The sequence below is a fragment of the Protopterus annectens genome, chromosome 6.part0 (genome assembly GCF_019279795.1).
Source record: "Protopterus annectens isolate FY-2018-M chromosome 6.part0, PAN1.0, whole genome shotgun sequence".
NCBI classification, from domain to species: Eukaryota; Metazoa; Chordata; order Ceratodontiformes; family Protopteridae; genus Protopterus; species Protopterus annectens.
This window is the reverse complement of record NC_056737.1, coordinates 72,654,905-72,673,651: the sequence shown is the minus strand read 5'-3', so window position 1 is coordinate 72,673,651 and position 18,747 is coordinate 72,654,905.

Below are 18,747 nucleotides of genomic sequence, written 5' to 3'. Positions count from 1 at the left end.
GCAAAAATCTGGACAGCTGAGGGTATGCTACCTCCCTCATACACACACCAAATAATTCTGGTCAGACTTGAATTAGTTCTGGGAAGGTTGCACTGAACGGCACCGTGCTTGATCTGAAGTGGGTGAAATCCTGGTAGCTAGTGATTGCAGCTCAGCAATGTGGAGCATTAAAGCATTTTTAGCAGAGCATTGTTTCATCACTACCTATTGTGTTTGCACATAAGCTGTAGTCATTTCAAACATTTGCCTTTTTGATTACTACAGAGTACATTTACCCACCAGAGCTATTGTGTTTTGACTTCATTGTGGAGCTAGTTGTTGCAGGGCTTGGCTTTAAGTAAGGTAGCAATGCTTATTTACCATATATCATTAAAGCCACCCAACTACAAGTGTACTAACACACAGACACTGGTCTCCAATAAAATGTAATGAGCTTCTGAAAATACTGTAATCCTGTCCTTTTATTACAAATACTGTCATATGCATTTCAATACCCAAGGCTTATACATTATCTAGCTATGTAAATATTCTCTGCATGGCAACAACGAAAAGGCTTTCAATGCTAGCAATTCTTTAGCAATATGCTTACTAAAGCTTACTTGCATCTTACAATGTCCGACAAGCTTACTAAAGCTTATTTGCATCTTACAATCTCTGACAAGCTTACCTGATGTTCGTTAAACCATGGCTACTTAAAACAGAGCAACAGGACACTGATAGCATGCAGTTCCTGAATAATAAGAAGCATAAATCAACAGTATAAAAATCTGATAGAAAACCAGAACATTTTGCAAAATCAAGGACAGATGAAAAGCCACGGTCATATTTGTGATCTACCTTGGATGGGGGAATACTCTGCACACTTACTGCATAACTGCTTCTTGCCTTCCTTGGACACATCCCGAGCCACTACAATGGGGGCTGGGGTGCAATAAGTATGTCATAATTTGAAGGCTCTGACACTTCTACCTCTCAACTTCAGAGCAACAAATCTGGACAAAGCCATACATAGAACTAGAAGTGGGACACAGGCCCAAAAATAAGGCCAATTTTTAAATATTGCTCTTATTAACTTAATAAAACAGGTAAATCTTGCATTAGTACAAATTTTCTGAAGGGTATAAAATCTGAAACTTAAATGTCTGCCATTATTTTCTAACTTCAATCTTTAATGACTTGCCACTAATTTGCCAGAAACCACAATTTTATGAAAAACAGACCAAAATGTGATGCAAATATACCTGTCAAAAAAGGGACACCTTTTTAATATTAACAGTTAACTTGAAGCAGCTAACAAAATAAGAGCATCCACATGCATTTCTGAAATAAAGGTAATCTACAACTGATCATTACAGTTATAATTGTAAACCCTCCACATTTTCTTCCAAAATTGCCATTTTGGAGGAGGCATTATTAGGGAGAGCAACATTTTGAGCCAGAATTGGGGACAATTGAGATGTTTGGATATTCCTAATCTACAAAGTGATTTGCACGCACCTCTCAACCTCTTAATGCAGGAAATCTGAACAAGGCCAAATATATTGGGGAACATAGAAACACTACTAAAAAATTGCTCTTGTATAAACTTAGACAGTCTTGCATTAGCATGCATTTTTCTGAAGATTATGACATCTGAAACTCAATGTCTGTCATTTAATGGCAGAGACAGGATAAGTAGATACTGGCTGAGAAGGTCAAAAGTTTTTGTGAGGTCAAAGAATATTAACAAGTTACCTTTATTCCACGCCAGCAGAATGGTGTCAGTTAGGCAGCAAAGCCCCATTATTGTATAACACCTATCCAGAATCCATGATGTTTTAGGGGTGGGAGATGGTATTGTTGAATGTAGCTTGAGTTTATTTTTTTTCATGGCACCTTGCCAAAGGTGAGTAGGATAGAAATAAGGCAAAAGTGTGATGTGTTTTGGGGTTTAATGAGTGCTGTTTTCTAGATATTTGGCATTATATTTCGTATCAGGCAAAGCTTAAATATGTAAAGAAGAAGCTGGTTAGAAATTCCCTGCAGTGGTAGAAACACCAGGGAAAGCCAAGGTCTGAACCTGGGGAGAGTCTGTGCGCATGTCTTTAAGTAGGTTACTGATTTGTTTATATGATTTTTTTTCTGAAGTAGAAGGGAGGATAAAGGAAGGATGCTGTGGGAGAGAGGACAGTGGTGATGCTGCTGTTAGTTTGGAGGCTGGCTAAACTCTTTGTTAGAGTCAAAGCAGATGAGTGGTCCTTGATTAGTCCGGGTTAGGTTTAGAGAAGAATTGTTATCAGTGGATTTGCATGCAGTAAGTAGAATGACCTCATGCTAGAAGTGCTTGGATTTAAGAGAGATGGTAATTTTGTTTTGAGATATTTAGCTTTGTGCATCTATATGGACTGTTTAGCTAAGTTCTGGGGTTTGATAAGGGTAGCTTGGTTGTCATGGATAGGATTGTTTTTCAGTGGCAAGCTTCATCCCTTAGTTTTCAAAGAGCTCTTTGGTGAGCCATGATATGTGTTCTTGTTTATATCTGCAATGTTAGGGTCTTGGATGTTTATTATGGTAGTCCCGTTAAAGGTTGTCAGATGCCTTGTCATCTTGGTGATAATTTGTTTGGAAGAGAGTCTGAAGGAGATGACTTTGCAGGAGATTTTAGAGACAGATTACTGATCTGACTGATGGGGGTGGGAGTATGGAATTGTTTGAGACAGCTGATGGTTCATTAGTGATTAGCAGGTCAAGAGTAGAGTGGTTGTTGGAATGCAGAATTGGCCGGGTGGGTTTTGTGATTAGTTGTGAAAAGTTCTTGTTAGCTAAAATGTAGAAATGTCTTTTGAGTGGGAACCTGTGAAGCTGATGGAGAAATTTCCCCAGGATCATCAGATGTTTGTTTTAGTTGCAGTCTTTTTTTTTTTTTTGAAGTTGCTGGGAAAGACACGGTCATAAAATAGGGTTTTAAATTTAGAAAGAGATTAAGTTGGAGGTAGATATGCTGCTGCAATAAGTAAGGATTTGTTTTCCTTTGTGTTGAATTTTAGGAGGACCCAGCTGGGGTCTGTATCTATTGCAGTGTTGGCCTGGGCTAGGATCGTGGGCTTAACATGGCTTTTGTATAGGAATAGAGAGCCTTCTTCTTTCTTATTAGTAGATTTTGCATCATACTCATAATTAAGTATATATGTAACCATGTTTGCAATTCCGGCAATGTACCATAAGCTCTTACTAGGCAAATATATTTTACTGTATAAAACTTCCAATCTCTCACTTCTGTCTGGCATCATGTTTTCAGTGATGCATTTTTATCACCACTGAATAACTGGCATCATGTTATCAGAGAATATGCTTTTCTCACCGGTTGGTAACTGTCATCAGGCTGTCAGTGATTACAGTTTTATTACTGGCATCATGTTCGCAGTGAATACATTTTATCACCATTGATTAAAGGGCGTCATGTTATCAGTAAATATGCTTTTATTGTAATTCAGTAACTGGCAACATGTTAGTGCATATGCTTTTATCAACATTCAGTAACTGGCATCATGTTATCAGTGGATACGCTTTTATCAACATTCAGTAACTGGCAACATGTTATCAGTGCATATGCTTTTATCAACATTCAGTAACTGGCATCATGTTATCAATGATATGTTTTTATCAACATTCAGTAACTGGCATCATGTTATCAATGATATGCTTTTATCAACATTCAGTAACTGGCATCATGTTATCAATAATATGCTTTTATCAACATTCAGTAACTGGCATCATGTTATCAGTGCATACGCTTTTATCAACATTCAGTAACTGGCAACATGTTATCAGTGGATATGCTTTTATCATTGCTTGGTAACTGGCATCATCTTATAAGTGGTAAGCTTTTATCATTCGGTAACTGGCATCATGTTACCAGTGTACATGTCATATGGCACAGTAACTGCAAAGCCTAGAAAAACAATGGTTCTGGTGGTGGTGGTGCTATTGCTGTGTGTGTAGATGGATATGTCATGGAAGAGGACTGCACAGCTCCTGATAAAAAGAGTAGGTATGCTAACCCAACGGGATGCTCTCCATGACCAGTAAAATGGAGCCAGAACAACTTTGTGTTTATCATGGCCACTACCTCTAGAAGGGTTCAGATGTCTGATCTCTAAGTGCAGACTGGATTCTAAAGAGGATTATCCAGGGGGCTGATACCTCTCAACAGTTTCACAGTGATAGAGACCAGCATTTTATTCACACTGGATACATGATTAATAATGGTGATAGAAGTCAGGAGACAAAATGTGAGAGATATCAGGTGTGTTTATGCTCCTGCCTAAATCTGCTAGTGAACTGGGCCATTTGAGGTACCAAGCACACCTCACTGCTAGCCATACTTGTGACTAGGGTTCTGTAATGAACTTAAAATGTTTTTACGTTGAGGTAGCAGCTGTATAAAGTGCTTTCTTTTCTGGAATGTGTGCATATGAGTTTGGATGATGAGGACCCCATTTACAGTCTGGATAATACTGGTTGGAAGTAGGGTACCAGAAATAACAGCTAAGATGAGAACAACAGGCATTTTGTATGGGCAATGAGCTTTGTACACCTTGTAATGTAATTCAGAGACTGAACTAAGGAAAACTGCACTGATTTATAGACTGTGTATGGCAGATATGGGTATTGTGCGTGTACTTTTAAATATATGGGAATAGATTTTTGGTTGAAAAGAAAAATGTTTTTGTTTTTGCTTTCTCAAAGTAAGGCATGCACCCCCACTTTAATATTGATCAAGTAATATGTTCATATGCTCATTAATATTTATCAAGAAAACTTTGTTCTCTATATCATTATCAGCATGCAAGGCGAAAAAGGTCAGTATTAATGTGGTGATGAGTCCATTTCTTTAAAATTAAATCCAAAGGTATCAGCAGACAAAAGCAACTGGAAACATGCACGATCTTAAGAAATGCTGGTTTATTGAAGGTTACTGTGATAGTGCATAGAAAAAAACACTTTCACCACTCAGGCTTCTTCAGGAAAGTATTTTTTCCATGCACTAGCACAATAACCTTCAACAAACCAGCATTTGTTAAAATTGTTCATGGTTCAATGTTCCTTATGTTTGCAGACACTTTTGGATTATCAGCATGCACAAAGATCTTTTTCTATCCCAACCCAATAGAAATCCCAAGCACTCAGTAACTTTTATCTCAGACCTCCACAAATCTGTGACAGAAAGGCTCCAACAGTTTTAGCTTTTATCACTCATTCCAGTAAGGTATGCTTTTCTGACACTTTTTGTGAAGAATTCTATTTCATGTCAACAACTGTACTGAGCACAGCACACTGGTTAATGTTATCTCAAGATGTTTGCTTCCTCAATTTTGTTCTTCGCTGGAGGTGCCTTTGTCATCCCTGTTTGTGTGTTTGACAGGTGATCCAATGTCCTTTCACATATCGGACACTTGCTATGGGATAATTCTGTGTGTATGTGTTTGGGCACCCTGCAATAGACTGGTGACCTACACTGATTATTTGCCTGCTTTACATTCATTGTATACCAGGATGGGTTTATTCCCCATGGTCATGACTGGAATAAAGAGGAGAACCCGAGAGTAATGAAGAGTGTACATGTTCCCTTAATTTGCGGGTCATGCTTTTTCCTTCTTATTCAGTGATTTCTTCTAGAGAAAATCCTACACATTTTCACCGTACTTCAAGTCGCAATTTCTACTGCTCCTTATCTGTTATCTTTAAAAGATCCAGCTCCTTTGAGCCTCTGTTCTGATGTTTTGCTGTCTAATTAAGAAAAGAAAACACCAAAACAGCATAAACTATAGAAAAAGTTAAATCCGCTTCTTCGTAGAGCACACAACAAAGTAAAATTTTATTAAGCGCTTTTCATCTGATGCCAGACTTCATCAGATAAAATTTTGATATAATTTATCTTCATCTGTTGTTAACGAAGAGCATGCAAATTTGTTTGTGAAAGTTTTCACATTTGCCATCTCTAAAAGAGCTCTGATGGCAGATGTCTTGATTGATTTGAAATTATACATAAGAAAACTTAATTTGCAGATTCTGATGGATGATAGCAGTAATACATTGTGGTTTAAGAGTGCCTAGTACATTTAATCCCTCCTCGACCCTATGTTAAGTGTGTATGAAAAAGTTTGTGAGATGGACTTAAGACAGAGATTAATGCAGCAACCCATTTCTTCCAGAATTCTACATTCTCCCAACTTTCCCAGCTTTTCAATCTCTTACTACCGTCAATCGTCCCATCTTTCACCCCACCCTTCTTCTTTAGAGCCATGAAAATAATAAACTGGTAACAGCTGTTGATAAAATACCTCCTGACGCCCCTGTAGGTGCTGATGGCTTTTATCCCTGGTTTATTAGCCTCTGTCATGAGCACATTGTCGATCATGTTATTCACTTCTACAGACTGTACCTCACTGACTTCATCATGACTGATATTCAGAAACAAGCCATCATTGAACCCATATCAAAACAAGCCATCGCTGATCCCATATCAAAACAAGCCGTCGTTGAACCCATATCAATACAAGTCATCATTGAACCCATATCAAAACAAGCCGTCGTTGAACCCATATCAATACAAGTCATCATTGAACCCATATCAAAAGTTAACTGATCTCAGTCTGCATCTGACTTCAGACCTAGTTCTATTGTTCTAACTCTGGGAATAGCCCTTCATGAATTAAGTTTTGTTCAAATTCCTAAATGCTCCTCCAAATGCCATGTGTTTTACAGGCACCGATATAAATTTTTGTCTGACAGAAATATGACCACTGTGTACACTGTGCTGCTGATGGACTGCAAAGCATGGGTAAAGGCCTTCAAACTGGGACAGTATTCATTAACTTCAGCAAAGTGTTCACTTTGGTAGACAACCCCTACTGTTGAACACTCTGGTGTGTGGTTTACTAACAATGCACTTAACTGATTTAAAGACTTTCTCACCCACAGGAATTCAAAATTCAAATAAATCCTTCCATATCATATTCGGCCCCATTATCCAAAGGTGTCTGTCAAGAATCTGTCCTTTCCCCATCCTAGTCTTCCTTTTTATAAGCAAGGCCTCCTCAGACTGACATAGAAATCTGTAGGTCAAATCAGTGTCACTGTTTTTTGATAACAGTCAGAACAAGACCAGAAAACCTTACTAACTGGCCACTAGACTACAAACTTAGCCTTGGTCTTTTTGTTGTTAAATATATATCCTTTGGTACACAACACAAATGTTAGGAATTACCTCCGCTGGTGAATTCTCTATACAGACTCACAACCCCTGGGAACCTTTACTTGCTTCCAGTACCTTGGGAGCCTTATCTTTAATAACTAAACAACCAAAACCAAATCCAAAACTAAGACTCTCATTCTGGACAAAGAAAATATTCTGCTTCTCACCACTTGAAAGAAGAATGACATTAGGTAAAGGGGTCCAACTCACCCAATTAGAATACTGTCTCCCCATAACTTCAGCAGACTGTCCTTCACTATTTTGCCTTTTTTATCTGTCCAAGATAGAAACAAGTTACTTTGATTGCTTACATGAACTATTTCAACAAAACACATTTCCTTTCCCTTTCTTACCTGGTTGTCTGACTTGCCTCATGGCTCGGCCTACAAATATCCACCTTAAGTTTAGTCCAAACTCACATCAGGCACTTGTAACACCTAGGAACAAAGTGCAGTTCACCAATGACAGCATCTGCACTAGTTCCTATTCTCTGAGAATCCATACTGCCCGATAACCAAACACCACCAATGCACTGTGACTGAGTCCAAAAACACCTGTACCAGTCACAAAAAATGTTTGAATATTTAATCAAAATAACTCTCAGACCAACAATAATAATGTAGGCAGTTAAACACTTTCATCTGCATTAAAAATACTAAAGGATGGTTGAGTCTGAAAATGGTCTGCGAATCCAAGCTCTGCCACAGTCTAAAAATTAACTAAATAAAATAAATAAATAAATAAATAAATAAATAAAAACTACAGAATCAAGAACATATTAAAGGTTAGTTTGCTTTATGATTTAGTTTGTTGATTTACAGCTGAACTGTATCTGCATTTCAGTCTGCAGTGTTTTACAGAGTAGTTCATTGTACACTGAGAGTTGTTGACTTTGCAAATGTATTTTTTTTTCTTTCAGATTTGTAGTTGGTGAACAACATTGGTGAAATCATTCTCTTATGTTTGTAATCTGAGGCTAGGGTATAACAGGAAAACAACCTTATTCTTTTTGTGTTGTGTCTGGTATCTCAACACATCTAGTTGTGAATTGATTGCTTTTGACAAAACCGTGATCTTGCCACACTACAAAGAGTTACAGTTGCTTCTTTTCATGTTTTCTCCCAAGTGAGGCATTTAGGGACAGTTAAATGAAAAAGTTGTCACTCTGGCATAGAAGGTAAAGCCCTGACTATGAATCAGTCTGCTTCAGTCTGATTAGCAGCTCAGAAGCTTGGCAGCATGGCTGACTGGGAGGTAGTGATGGTGAATCCCAAACAGCTTCAGGTCATGTACCTCTCCTGACCCGACTACTGCAAGAGAGCCAGAAGGTGAGAGACTCAAAATGATTGGGGCAGTGTAGGGAACAACATGATCTTGGTAACCTAAAGAGGTGATCGTACTTGGCAAACCATACAGAAGAGGGCCTGTGTGTGACGGCTCATAATGGTCGCTATGGTGACACAGGTATCCATGTCATCCCCCAAGGTGAGAGGGTTAGCGCTTTACATACAAACTAGGTCTTACTGCCACGTTACTGGTGAGAGCACTAGACTCCCTGATATTTGCCTGCATGCCTGCTTCCCTTTTGGATCTCGATAGATTCTGTAATCCCTAGGGAATGAATGGTCTTGAATCTGATTGTGGAGTGGCTAGACAGTCAGAGGAGAAAAAAACATCTAGAAAAAGAAAAATCAAATAAGTTGATAAGTATTTGTCCTGTTCTTATGATTGCTATGGTATATCTATGTTATCACTTTTCTAACATTTTCATAAGAAGGCATGGATAAAACCTAATGTTGAAAGGCCTGGATAGGTAAAAATATGCAAGGATAGAAATAAAAATGATGATGATGATGATAACAAAGGAAAGTTTTGTGGTCCAGAAATGAAACCGCATAAAAGCAGCAGTTTAAACTGGAGTAAAGGAGGAAGGGAGAAATGTGTTTAGTGCTCTACCTACATGCATACATGCATAGATACATACATACATACATACATACATGCATACATACATACATACATACATACATACATACATACATACATACATACATGCATGCATACATACATGCATACATACATGCATACATACATACATACATGCATACAAATGTTTCAAGCACGGGCATTAAAAGCCCTTCTAGCTTGCCGATATACCAAAACACTTGTTCCTATAATAGGTGTCCAGGCGGTTCTTAAAAATATCTAAACTAGTGCTTGTTTTAATGTAATTTTGTAGTCTGTTCCATGCATCAGCTGCTCTGTCAGAGAACCAATTAGTACACTTCTCATTCCTATAGAATCTTCTATATAGGTTGTCTGATGATCTCCTGTTAGATATCTGTAAGAGACATAGTACAAGTTCAAATACTTTAGTATTTCATAATAACTTCAATTTTCACATCCATGGATGCTCTTGTTATATTTCCACTGTACTCTTTCCAGTTTACTCATGCTTGTTTTTTCACGGGGTTTAAGACTGGGTCCAATGTAACTGACAAACCATGACTTCATCATTTTTGATTTCCTAGACTTTATAAATCATTTTATACAACCTTTAGTTCTATAATTATCATTAACCAATTGGATGATATGATTAGAAAAACTCAGAATTGGATTTACCCATATGCCCAGGTCCTTAAATGAGTCTACAGTTTCAATCAGTGTGTGCTGTATTAAATATTCACTTTTCAATTTTTATCTCCCAACTCTCATATGCTTAGTTTTTGATGTATTTATCAGCATATTATTCTCTTGTGCCCAAATAGTCCATTTTATCAAGTTATTTTGCTCTGGATGTGGGGAAACTGCTTAACTCATGGAGCTTTGATGTAGCAAAAGATTAAGAGCTTCATTGGAGAATGTGAGTGACAGAAATGGTGTTGGAGAAGGGAGGCCAGTGGACAGGTTGGGGTGGGAAAAGGTAGGATAGAAAGGCAGAGGAACGAAAGGTATGGCTAAAGGTCATCTAAGGAATACAGGCAGAGTCAAGTGAAGGGATAAAGTAGATGATTCAGCCACAGAAGGAAGGACAATGAGGCGAACAGATGCAGAGAGCATTAAGTAGTGATAAGAGTCATAGTGATTAGAAGGTGCAGATGGAGGCAGGCAGGGAAAGATTGCAGGGCTATGGTGCAAAAATGAAAGAGATGACAGCCACTATGGTGGCAAAAAGATGCTTTTGGTGATTGGAGACTCTGTTACCAAAGAGATTAAAAGTCTTGCTGGTGACAAAGGAGAGACTAGATTTCCATGAAACTAGCTTAAATTTAATAAGACATGGGAGGAGACAACCAGGGAGTTCACCAAGGAGAAGAATTTGTGGATGTGATGTATGAAGCCACAAATCCCATATCAGAGGAGGTAAGTAAGGTAGAAGTAGGCAGGGCAAGACAGGTGTCAGAGAAGCATAGGAAAGAGTTTGGAGGTAGTGTTCTTCTGACATCTTACCTGTTTCAGCAGTCAGCAATTTGAGCAAAGAGAGGATTAGGGAATTATGAGTAGCTGTAGCAGTTGACAAAGGAAGAAGTCTTTGGATGGTAGGAGGATGGTGGGGAATCTATCAGAGAGGTCAGTTTTGTGCCATTGTTAGGTTTCACTGTAGAGCAGATTGAATAGCATGACTTAGTGCTGGCTTGGAAAGGTACATATCAATAGTCCTACCGTTTAAACTAAGATGAAAGGAGAGGGAGTGACATAAATGCAGAAAAAGGGGATAGTAATTTAGTTGGTGGATAAAGGAAAAACATATATTGAGGACAGCAGCGGTGCTACAGAACATGGTTGGGTAGTATTACTTTGCACTGCAAGGGAGCTGTAGGGAGTGGTGCAGGAGGGAAGGATGGACATTCCTTAATATTACAATGTAGTATAAGAAGTCTGGTTGGGGGGGGGAAGTTGCATGTAGTGATGTAAGAGGGGATGGTGGAAATTACATAGGTATTACAATATAACAATGTAGTGTAAGGAGTCTAGGGGGAGCTGGATGCATGATGCAGGAGAGGAGGGTGGATACTTAGTATTATGATGTAACAGTGTAATACAAGGAGTCAGTGTAGGGAGACAGGGACCTGTTGTCAGGGACATAGGATGGGAGGTTAGACATTACTTAGTATTATAATGTAACAATGTAATATAGTGAATCTGGGTAGGGGATGGGGAACAGCATGCAGTGATGTAGGAGGGGAAGGTGGACATTACTTATTATTACAGTGTAACATAAGGAGTCTGGATAGGAAGATGGAGGAGTTGTAAGCAGTGATGCACTAAGGGTGGGTGAACATTACATAATATTGCAGTGTAACAGTGTAATAGTCTGGGTAAGAGGGTGGGGTGGGTGCTAGCATTGAGACAGGAGAGTGTGGATATTGCTGGTATTTAAGAAACATTGACTAGTGACAGAAAGGGGTGGAAACTGGAGGTTCCAGGGTACAAGGTTTTCAGGCGTAACAGTGGAGGGAGACATGGAAGCTGTATATAAAGTTACACAGAGGAGGGTATGAAATATTAGGTTGGAGAAGGGAAGGATGAACCTCATCCTATGAAGACACAATAAAGGAGGAAGATGAGAGGCTGGAGTAGCGATTAAAGGAGTATGGGACGAGGAAGAATATAATACTCATTGGTGGTCTTAGTGTACTGACAGCACATTGGGAGACTCCAGAGTTCTGGGCAGAGAAGTGTGAATCGAGGTCCTGGACTGTAAGGGGTTCAAACAACTGGCAATGGGCTTTTCCAGAAATTATTTCTGGTTCTGTTCTAACCAACACAGAGAGGGTGGTAAGTGTCCAGTTACGGTATCAGTGTCCACCAGTGATTATGCTGCTGCTTGGTTTAGATTTGAGGAGGAGAAGAATATAAGTTCAAAGATGTTGGCTTGTGATTTTAAAGCAGATTATGTTGTGTTGAAGACAAAGACTGTATGAATTTGGGGTTACAGAGCAAAGTGAAGGAAGGTGTGGGAATTTGTCAGGGATAGTTTACTCAGGGTTATGGACAAGGGTTTGAGGAAGAGGCAAAATAAATAAAAGAAGAAAAAGGTAATGTAGCTACATAAAAATCTGAGGTTAGTAATTAGGGCATACAAGAGCTAGAAAAAAGGGGTTATAAATTAGAGGAAACATACACTCAAGGAGGCTTACAGAAAGGCTAAAAAGGTGAGGCAAGAAAAGGCATAAGTTGAAAGATATTTAGCAAGAATGGACCATGAAGGGGAACAATTAGTTATCTGTGCAAATATTGGAAAGGAGGACAGTACAGGTAAACATGGACAAGCAGAACAAAGATGAGAGGGATATCACAGAAGACTGGGAAAAGCAGATACTAATTTTCATTCTTCACAAAGGAAAGAAAAATAAGGGTGTCCTGCTGGGGAAAAGCAATAGCTAGTTACCAAGACACACAGTGCTGAAATGCCAAAGGAACAGGCTGCCATTGAGATGATTAAGACGAATGACTAGGTGCCTTATCTCCAAAGATCCACAGTAATCTGGCGTATCCTCTAATGGAGATCTTCCATATTCCACTGACCAGTGTAGTAGTGTCTGTGAACTGGAGGATAGCACATGTTATACCCTTGTAAGAGAAAGGGGGTATGGAATCTGACAAACTACTTTCTTAGCAGTGTCATGGACCACCAGAAATAGATTACTAAAAATAAATTTAAGTGCTTTCCTATACAACAGGAATTTCCAGGATATCATCACACAAGTTCATGACAAGAGAGAGGTTTTAATTTTGCTTAATTTATTACTGGATTGCAGTACAGATGAACTTGGTAGGAAAATACATGTAGACACAATCTACCTGACCTTTGCCAAGACCTTTGATATTGTCACACAAGTTTCATTGATAAGAAAACATGACTCAAGAACTGGATACTGTTGGGTGAAAAGTAGGATACAGGATTGTGGAGAGAGTATTAATGCCAGGAGTAAGGAAGGTGACTGATGGAATACTTCAGTTTTACTTACACTGTACTTCACTGTAGTTATTTCAGACTCATCTGGGGAGACTAAGAAGAGGATCATCCTCTTTTTTTTTCTCCAATTACACAAAACTCATTGCAGCAGTGGTAGACAGGAGGTCTAAAGGGAGAATTTGGAAAGGATGATCAAGTGGGAAAAAGAAGGCAACAGTTTATTACAGACAAATGCAAAGTGCTACACTTGAACAGCACCCCCCAAAGAAGAAACATCAGCTTTGAGAACAGAATTAATGACATCAGAGCAGGAAAAAGATCAGGAAGTGTTGATTCCATGTGGAATGGACTACCAACAACAGTAAGCTGAGATGGAACTGGTAACAGAAAAGAGAATGCTGGAGTGCATCTTCAGGGGATGGACTCCAGAACTAGTTTCCACTCTACAGAGACTTAACCAGACCACTCCTTAAACACTATGTGCAGTTCTGGAAGAATACAAGAAAGGGATTGTAGCATTCTGTAAGAAATCTTGAAGAAAAAAAGGCAGAGAAAACTATGTAGGAAGGGATGGATAAGGATATAACCAGAGACTAGAGATGATGGAGATTTTCTTACTAAAAACAAGAAGAGATGCAGGGAATGCAGTATTGGTATAGAAAATCACATCAGGAAAATTAACTGGGATAATTTTAAATGGTACTACAGAGGAGGGCAGGAGGTGGCATGGGTAATGGACCTTAACAACTAACTACTCTCTGCTTCTCTGACTGATTTTTTTTAGAGAGAGGTTTGTGGACGTTTGGAATAGACTATCAAAACAGATGGCAGAGAGGAAACCCACCAAAACTTTCAGTAGGAGTAGGTTGAGTTAAAGAAAAGGTCAGGGGAAGTAATGATGGAGGAGGGAGAGAACATTAACTGTACTTACAGAGCAGACTGGATATGCTTATTGTCTCTGCCTGCTATCAGGCAAATATAATGAGAGCTCCACATGAGTATTTTGTTCCCTTTTTTCTGACCCCTTCATTCTTCAACAGAGTTTACAACCAATATCTACCCCTCTCAGTTTTGCAAGGAAAATGTGGCCTTGGACTGTGTCGGTAGCCTTCCTAAAATCCAGTGAAATTACAAACACATGGTCAGCTTTTTCTACCTTGCAGCTGACTTCATCAGAGAATTGGATGAGGTGGTTCTAATAAGATTTTCATGCTATGAATCTTTGCTGGAATTTATTCAGAAGCTCAGATTATCCTAGACACATTACAGGATTTGGTTTCACAACAGCTTCTGTTGTTTGCCAACCACTCAAGTCAAGACACACTGGACTGCATTTTCACAAGGCTGTTCCTCAATTCCTTTGTAGATCAGTGCCACAAGTCTGCCACCTCTCTTATAACTTGTTCAGACGTTCTGTTAGGAGTTTTACTGAAACCCTGACAATCTTTTTTAGGTTTCTCAATTGGATTCTTCCAGGTCTCTGTTCCTTATCCCAGTGTCATTTCCACCTCCACATTTTTTATTTTCTCATCTGTCCATCCTCCTCCTGGTTCTTTCCTGATTTTCTACATTACCAGCTTCTCTCCTGCACTTTTGATTAACACTGACTCAAAGTATCTTTTTATAATATTTACCTGTTCTTTGTTCTGCTTATATTTTGAGTGTTTCAAAGCCAATTCACCAGATGTTCTTCATCTCACATTGCTGCAGTCCTTACACTTGGGTAGTCCGCTGTCTGCCGGTCAAGGCGCTTAAGACTGACATCAGCAGGGTACAAATGCGCATGACCGACACATACGCTCAGTCTTTTTGCCGCATGGTCCGATGCAGAAGCATCTGAAATTTTTCGAATTCGGAGTTTCAGACCGGGGAATATTTTAGTTTTTCTTGCCTCAGTGGTTTACCGGATGTCAGAAAAGTGAATAACTGTATTTTGTGGGAAGCAGATACGCATAGAGATTATCATACTTTGTGTATTCCTTGTTTGGGGCCTGAGCACGCGTTGTTGGGTGTCGCTTTGTAGGGTTCAATGGTTAGATTGTGCCAGGCTATCGAAGCGGTGTAATTATAATATGCTGTCGGATGCTTGAAGAAGCGACAAAGCAGCTAAACCCAGGCAAGAAGAGGAGTCCCAGGGGAGACTTTGATATTGCAGGATGTGGCCTCTCAGGAGGTAGGGTCAGCTGAAGGGGCTTCTCAGGTTACTGTACCCTCCCTTCCTAGGGTGGTTAGGCCCTCTCCTTCTGTTTCCAAGGCTTCTCCCAGAGGCAGGCCAGGTTTAGCTTCTGTTGGTGTCACTCCTAGTTCAACAGGATCTGTGCCCAAGAAGCACATGCTTAAAATGGCAGAAGATTTAATTACTTTGATTAGAGGTTCTTTGCCCCTCCTGATAAGAGGCCTAGGGTGGAACCAGAGTTGGGAGTTTTGAGCAGGCTTGGATGTTTCAGAGTCTTGGCTGAAGACTTGCAGGAGTACTCCTTATTCTGATTCTGATGCAGATGATTCCACTCCTTCTGCTTCCTCCAGAGGATTTTTCTTTTCAGAGACTCTTCATTCCATGAGGGAACATTTTAAGTGGGAAGGTCAGGACTTCTCTGATTCCAGGAAAGCTTTACCCAGCATAGGCCTTTGGCTATACCACTTGTTCTGGATGTTGTGGAAGATGTGTTTGCAGAGGCTTCACTTAATCCTGATTCTTTGCCTCCTGCTCCTGTTAAACCGGATAGGTATTACAGGGTACCTGAGGCTCATAAATATCTTTATAAGAGTCCTAGGGGACCCAGAAACTGTTAGTCCGGGACCTAAGGGTGTCAAGGCCTCTGTTGTAAAAATCCGTTCCTCCAGATAAAGAGGCCAGAGCTTTGGATAGATGGGAAAGAAAGGCTATACTTCTTCCACCTTAGCTATGAGGGCTTTGAATTGCCAGTTTCACATGTTGAAATATCAAAACTATCTTCTTTCTCAATTGAAGTCTAAGGTAGATGCTCTGGAAGGCATTGAGTGTAAAGAATTACGATTTGGTGCATGTCTCGAACAGGTGGGTAAGCATTCTTTGCAATGTGGTTTTGATGCTGTACAGGCCTCGTCTAGGGTGGCTGCCACTGGTTCAGTTCCACGCCTGGCTGAGGGATCAGAATTTATCTGACCATGTTAAGACAAGGATTTTGGATGCTCCTTTACAGTCTGATGTGTTGTTTGGTTCACCTGTGGAGTCAGTCTTGAAGAAAATGGAAGACAAGGCTAAGTCTATGCAGGCTGTTAAGGATTTTTGCAAGTTCAGCCGTTTAGTAGGAATTGGCCTGCTAAGGGATCCTTCTTATGATTCTCAGTCTAGGGGTAGATCTAGACGTGGTAGGGGCAGAGCTCAGAGTTCCTTTAGACCTAGAACGGGGAGTTCACCTGCACAGTCTTCGGGTGAGGGCAGGGGCCAGTCCTTCGTAAACAGCCCCAATGACCTACCTTTTCAGCTGCCAGATCCTTTTTGCCTGGCAGCACCTTTGGGAGGGAGGTTGGCACTCTTCAAGGAAAATTGGAGTTTGATTACTCAAGACAGATGGGTATTGGATATCATACACCAAGGTTACAAGTTTTATTTCCATACCTTACCTCCTTTCAAAGGCATGCCAGACGTTCCTCCTCAGCAAAGACTAGAGGCTCACAAACAAATTTCTCTGCTACTTCAAATAGGGGGTCCCTCTACCAGAAGTGGGCCTAGGATTTTATTCTCGCCTGTTCCTAGTACCAAAGAAGGGGAACACGTGGAGACCAATTTTGGATTTATCTATCCTCAACACATATCTGGACATTCCCAAGTTCAAAATGTTGGCGTTACAACTTTTGCCTCTGCTGGGCAAAGATCACTGGATGGTGACTCTGGATCTCAAGGAGGCTTACCTTCATGTTCCTATCAGGCTCAGTTGCAGGAAGTATCTGCGTTTTGGGCTGGGACTTCTCATTATCAGTTCTCTGCATTGCCCTTTGGCTTATCTACTGCCCAGAGTGTTCGAAAGTTCTGGCTCCATAGCTTTCTTCAGGCTAAGAGGAATACAGATCTATCCTTATTTGGACGATTGCCTGATTCTGGCCCAAGAAAAGGACGAGCTTCTTCATCATTTACAGTTTGTGATAGCAGTGCTAAGATGCCTGGGGTATTCTGTGACAGAAAAAAAGTCCACTATAGTACCCTCTCAGGACATGTGCTTTCTGGGTGTCAGACTGAATACAGTATCCCAGATGGCCTTTTTGACCGTCGACAAACAAAAGAATCTTTCTCTTTACTTCCATCAATTGTCTCATCAGTCCAGGCTGACTGCAAGGACAGTCCTTCAAGCCTTGGGGTTCATGGCATCTTGTATTCTGGTGCTTCCCAATGCCAAACTGCATATGAGGAAGCTACAATGGTATCTCAAAAATGTATGGACACAGCACTGCCAAGATATGGACACTGTCATTCAGATAATACCTTGCATTCAAAGTGGTGGGCTCAGGAATGTCACCTAAACAAGGGACTCTCTGTGACCCGACCAGAGGCGAGTCAGATTCTAACGACAGATGCCTCAGACAAAGCTTGGGGAGCTCATCTAAATGGAAAGTGGGTACAAGACACGTGGCCTGCCAGACTTCAACATCTACATATCAACCTGAAGGAGATGTTAGCAGTTAGCAGTCAATTTGCATTAATAGCTTTCAAGGATTTACTTCTTCCAGGGCAGGTGTTGGTTCTAACAGACAACACAACTGTCATGTGGTACATCAACAAGCAAGATTCTTATCCTCTATGCAGACAAGCAATGATTTTGTGGGAGACTGCTCTCAGTTTACAGCTGAATCTTCAGGCAAGGTTTCTGCGGAGCACAGAACTCCTTAGCAGATGTGTTGAGCAGACAAATTATGGATCCCCACGAGTGGAAATTGGATCCTCATGTATTTCAGAAATTGACAGTGTTATGGGGAACTCCAGACATAGATCTGTTCGCTTCTCCACTAAACTACCAGCTGCCAAAGTTTTGCACAAAAAGGTTTCATCCCACAGCTTGGAAAGTGGATGCTCTTTCATTCAATTGGAGCAATCTTCATGTATATGCCTTTCCACCTCTGCCTCTCCTCCCAAAGGTACTCCTGAAAGTCAGACAGGACAAGCCAAAGATGATTTTAATAGCTCCAGATTGGCCTCAATAGCACTGGTACCCATTACTGAGAAGTCTGGTACGGGAGCCTCCATGGCCTTTGCCTTCGATTCCACACCTGCTGTCTCAGGAGAGCAGTCATTTACTCAATGTCAAACTTCACTCTCTTCATCTAACAGCCTGGCATATTCTGTTTTAAACCCTGGAGGGTCTCAGCTTCCTCAGCAAGTTTTGAATGTTATTTTGGAGGCCAGAAGGCCTAGTACAAAGATAAATGGAAGAGATTTTTATTTTGGAGTACAGCAAAGGAATTTGATGTTTCTCAGCCTAATTTAAGTGTGGCTCTTCAATATCTTACTGAGTTACTGGACAAAGGTTTGTCCTTCTCTTCTATTAAGGTTCATGCTGCAGCAATTTCTGCTCACTATGACTGTGACCCACCATTGTTTTCTCATCCTTTGTTT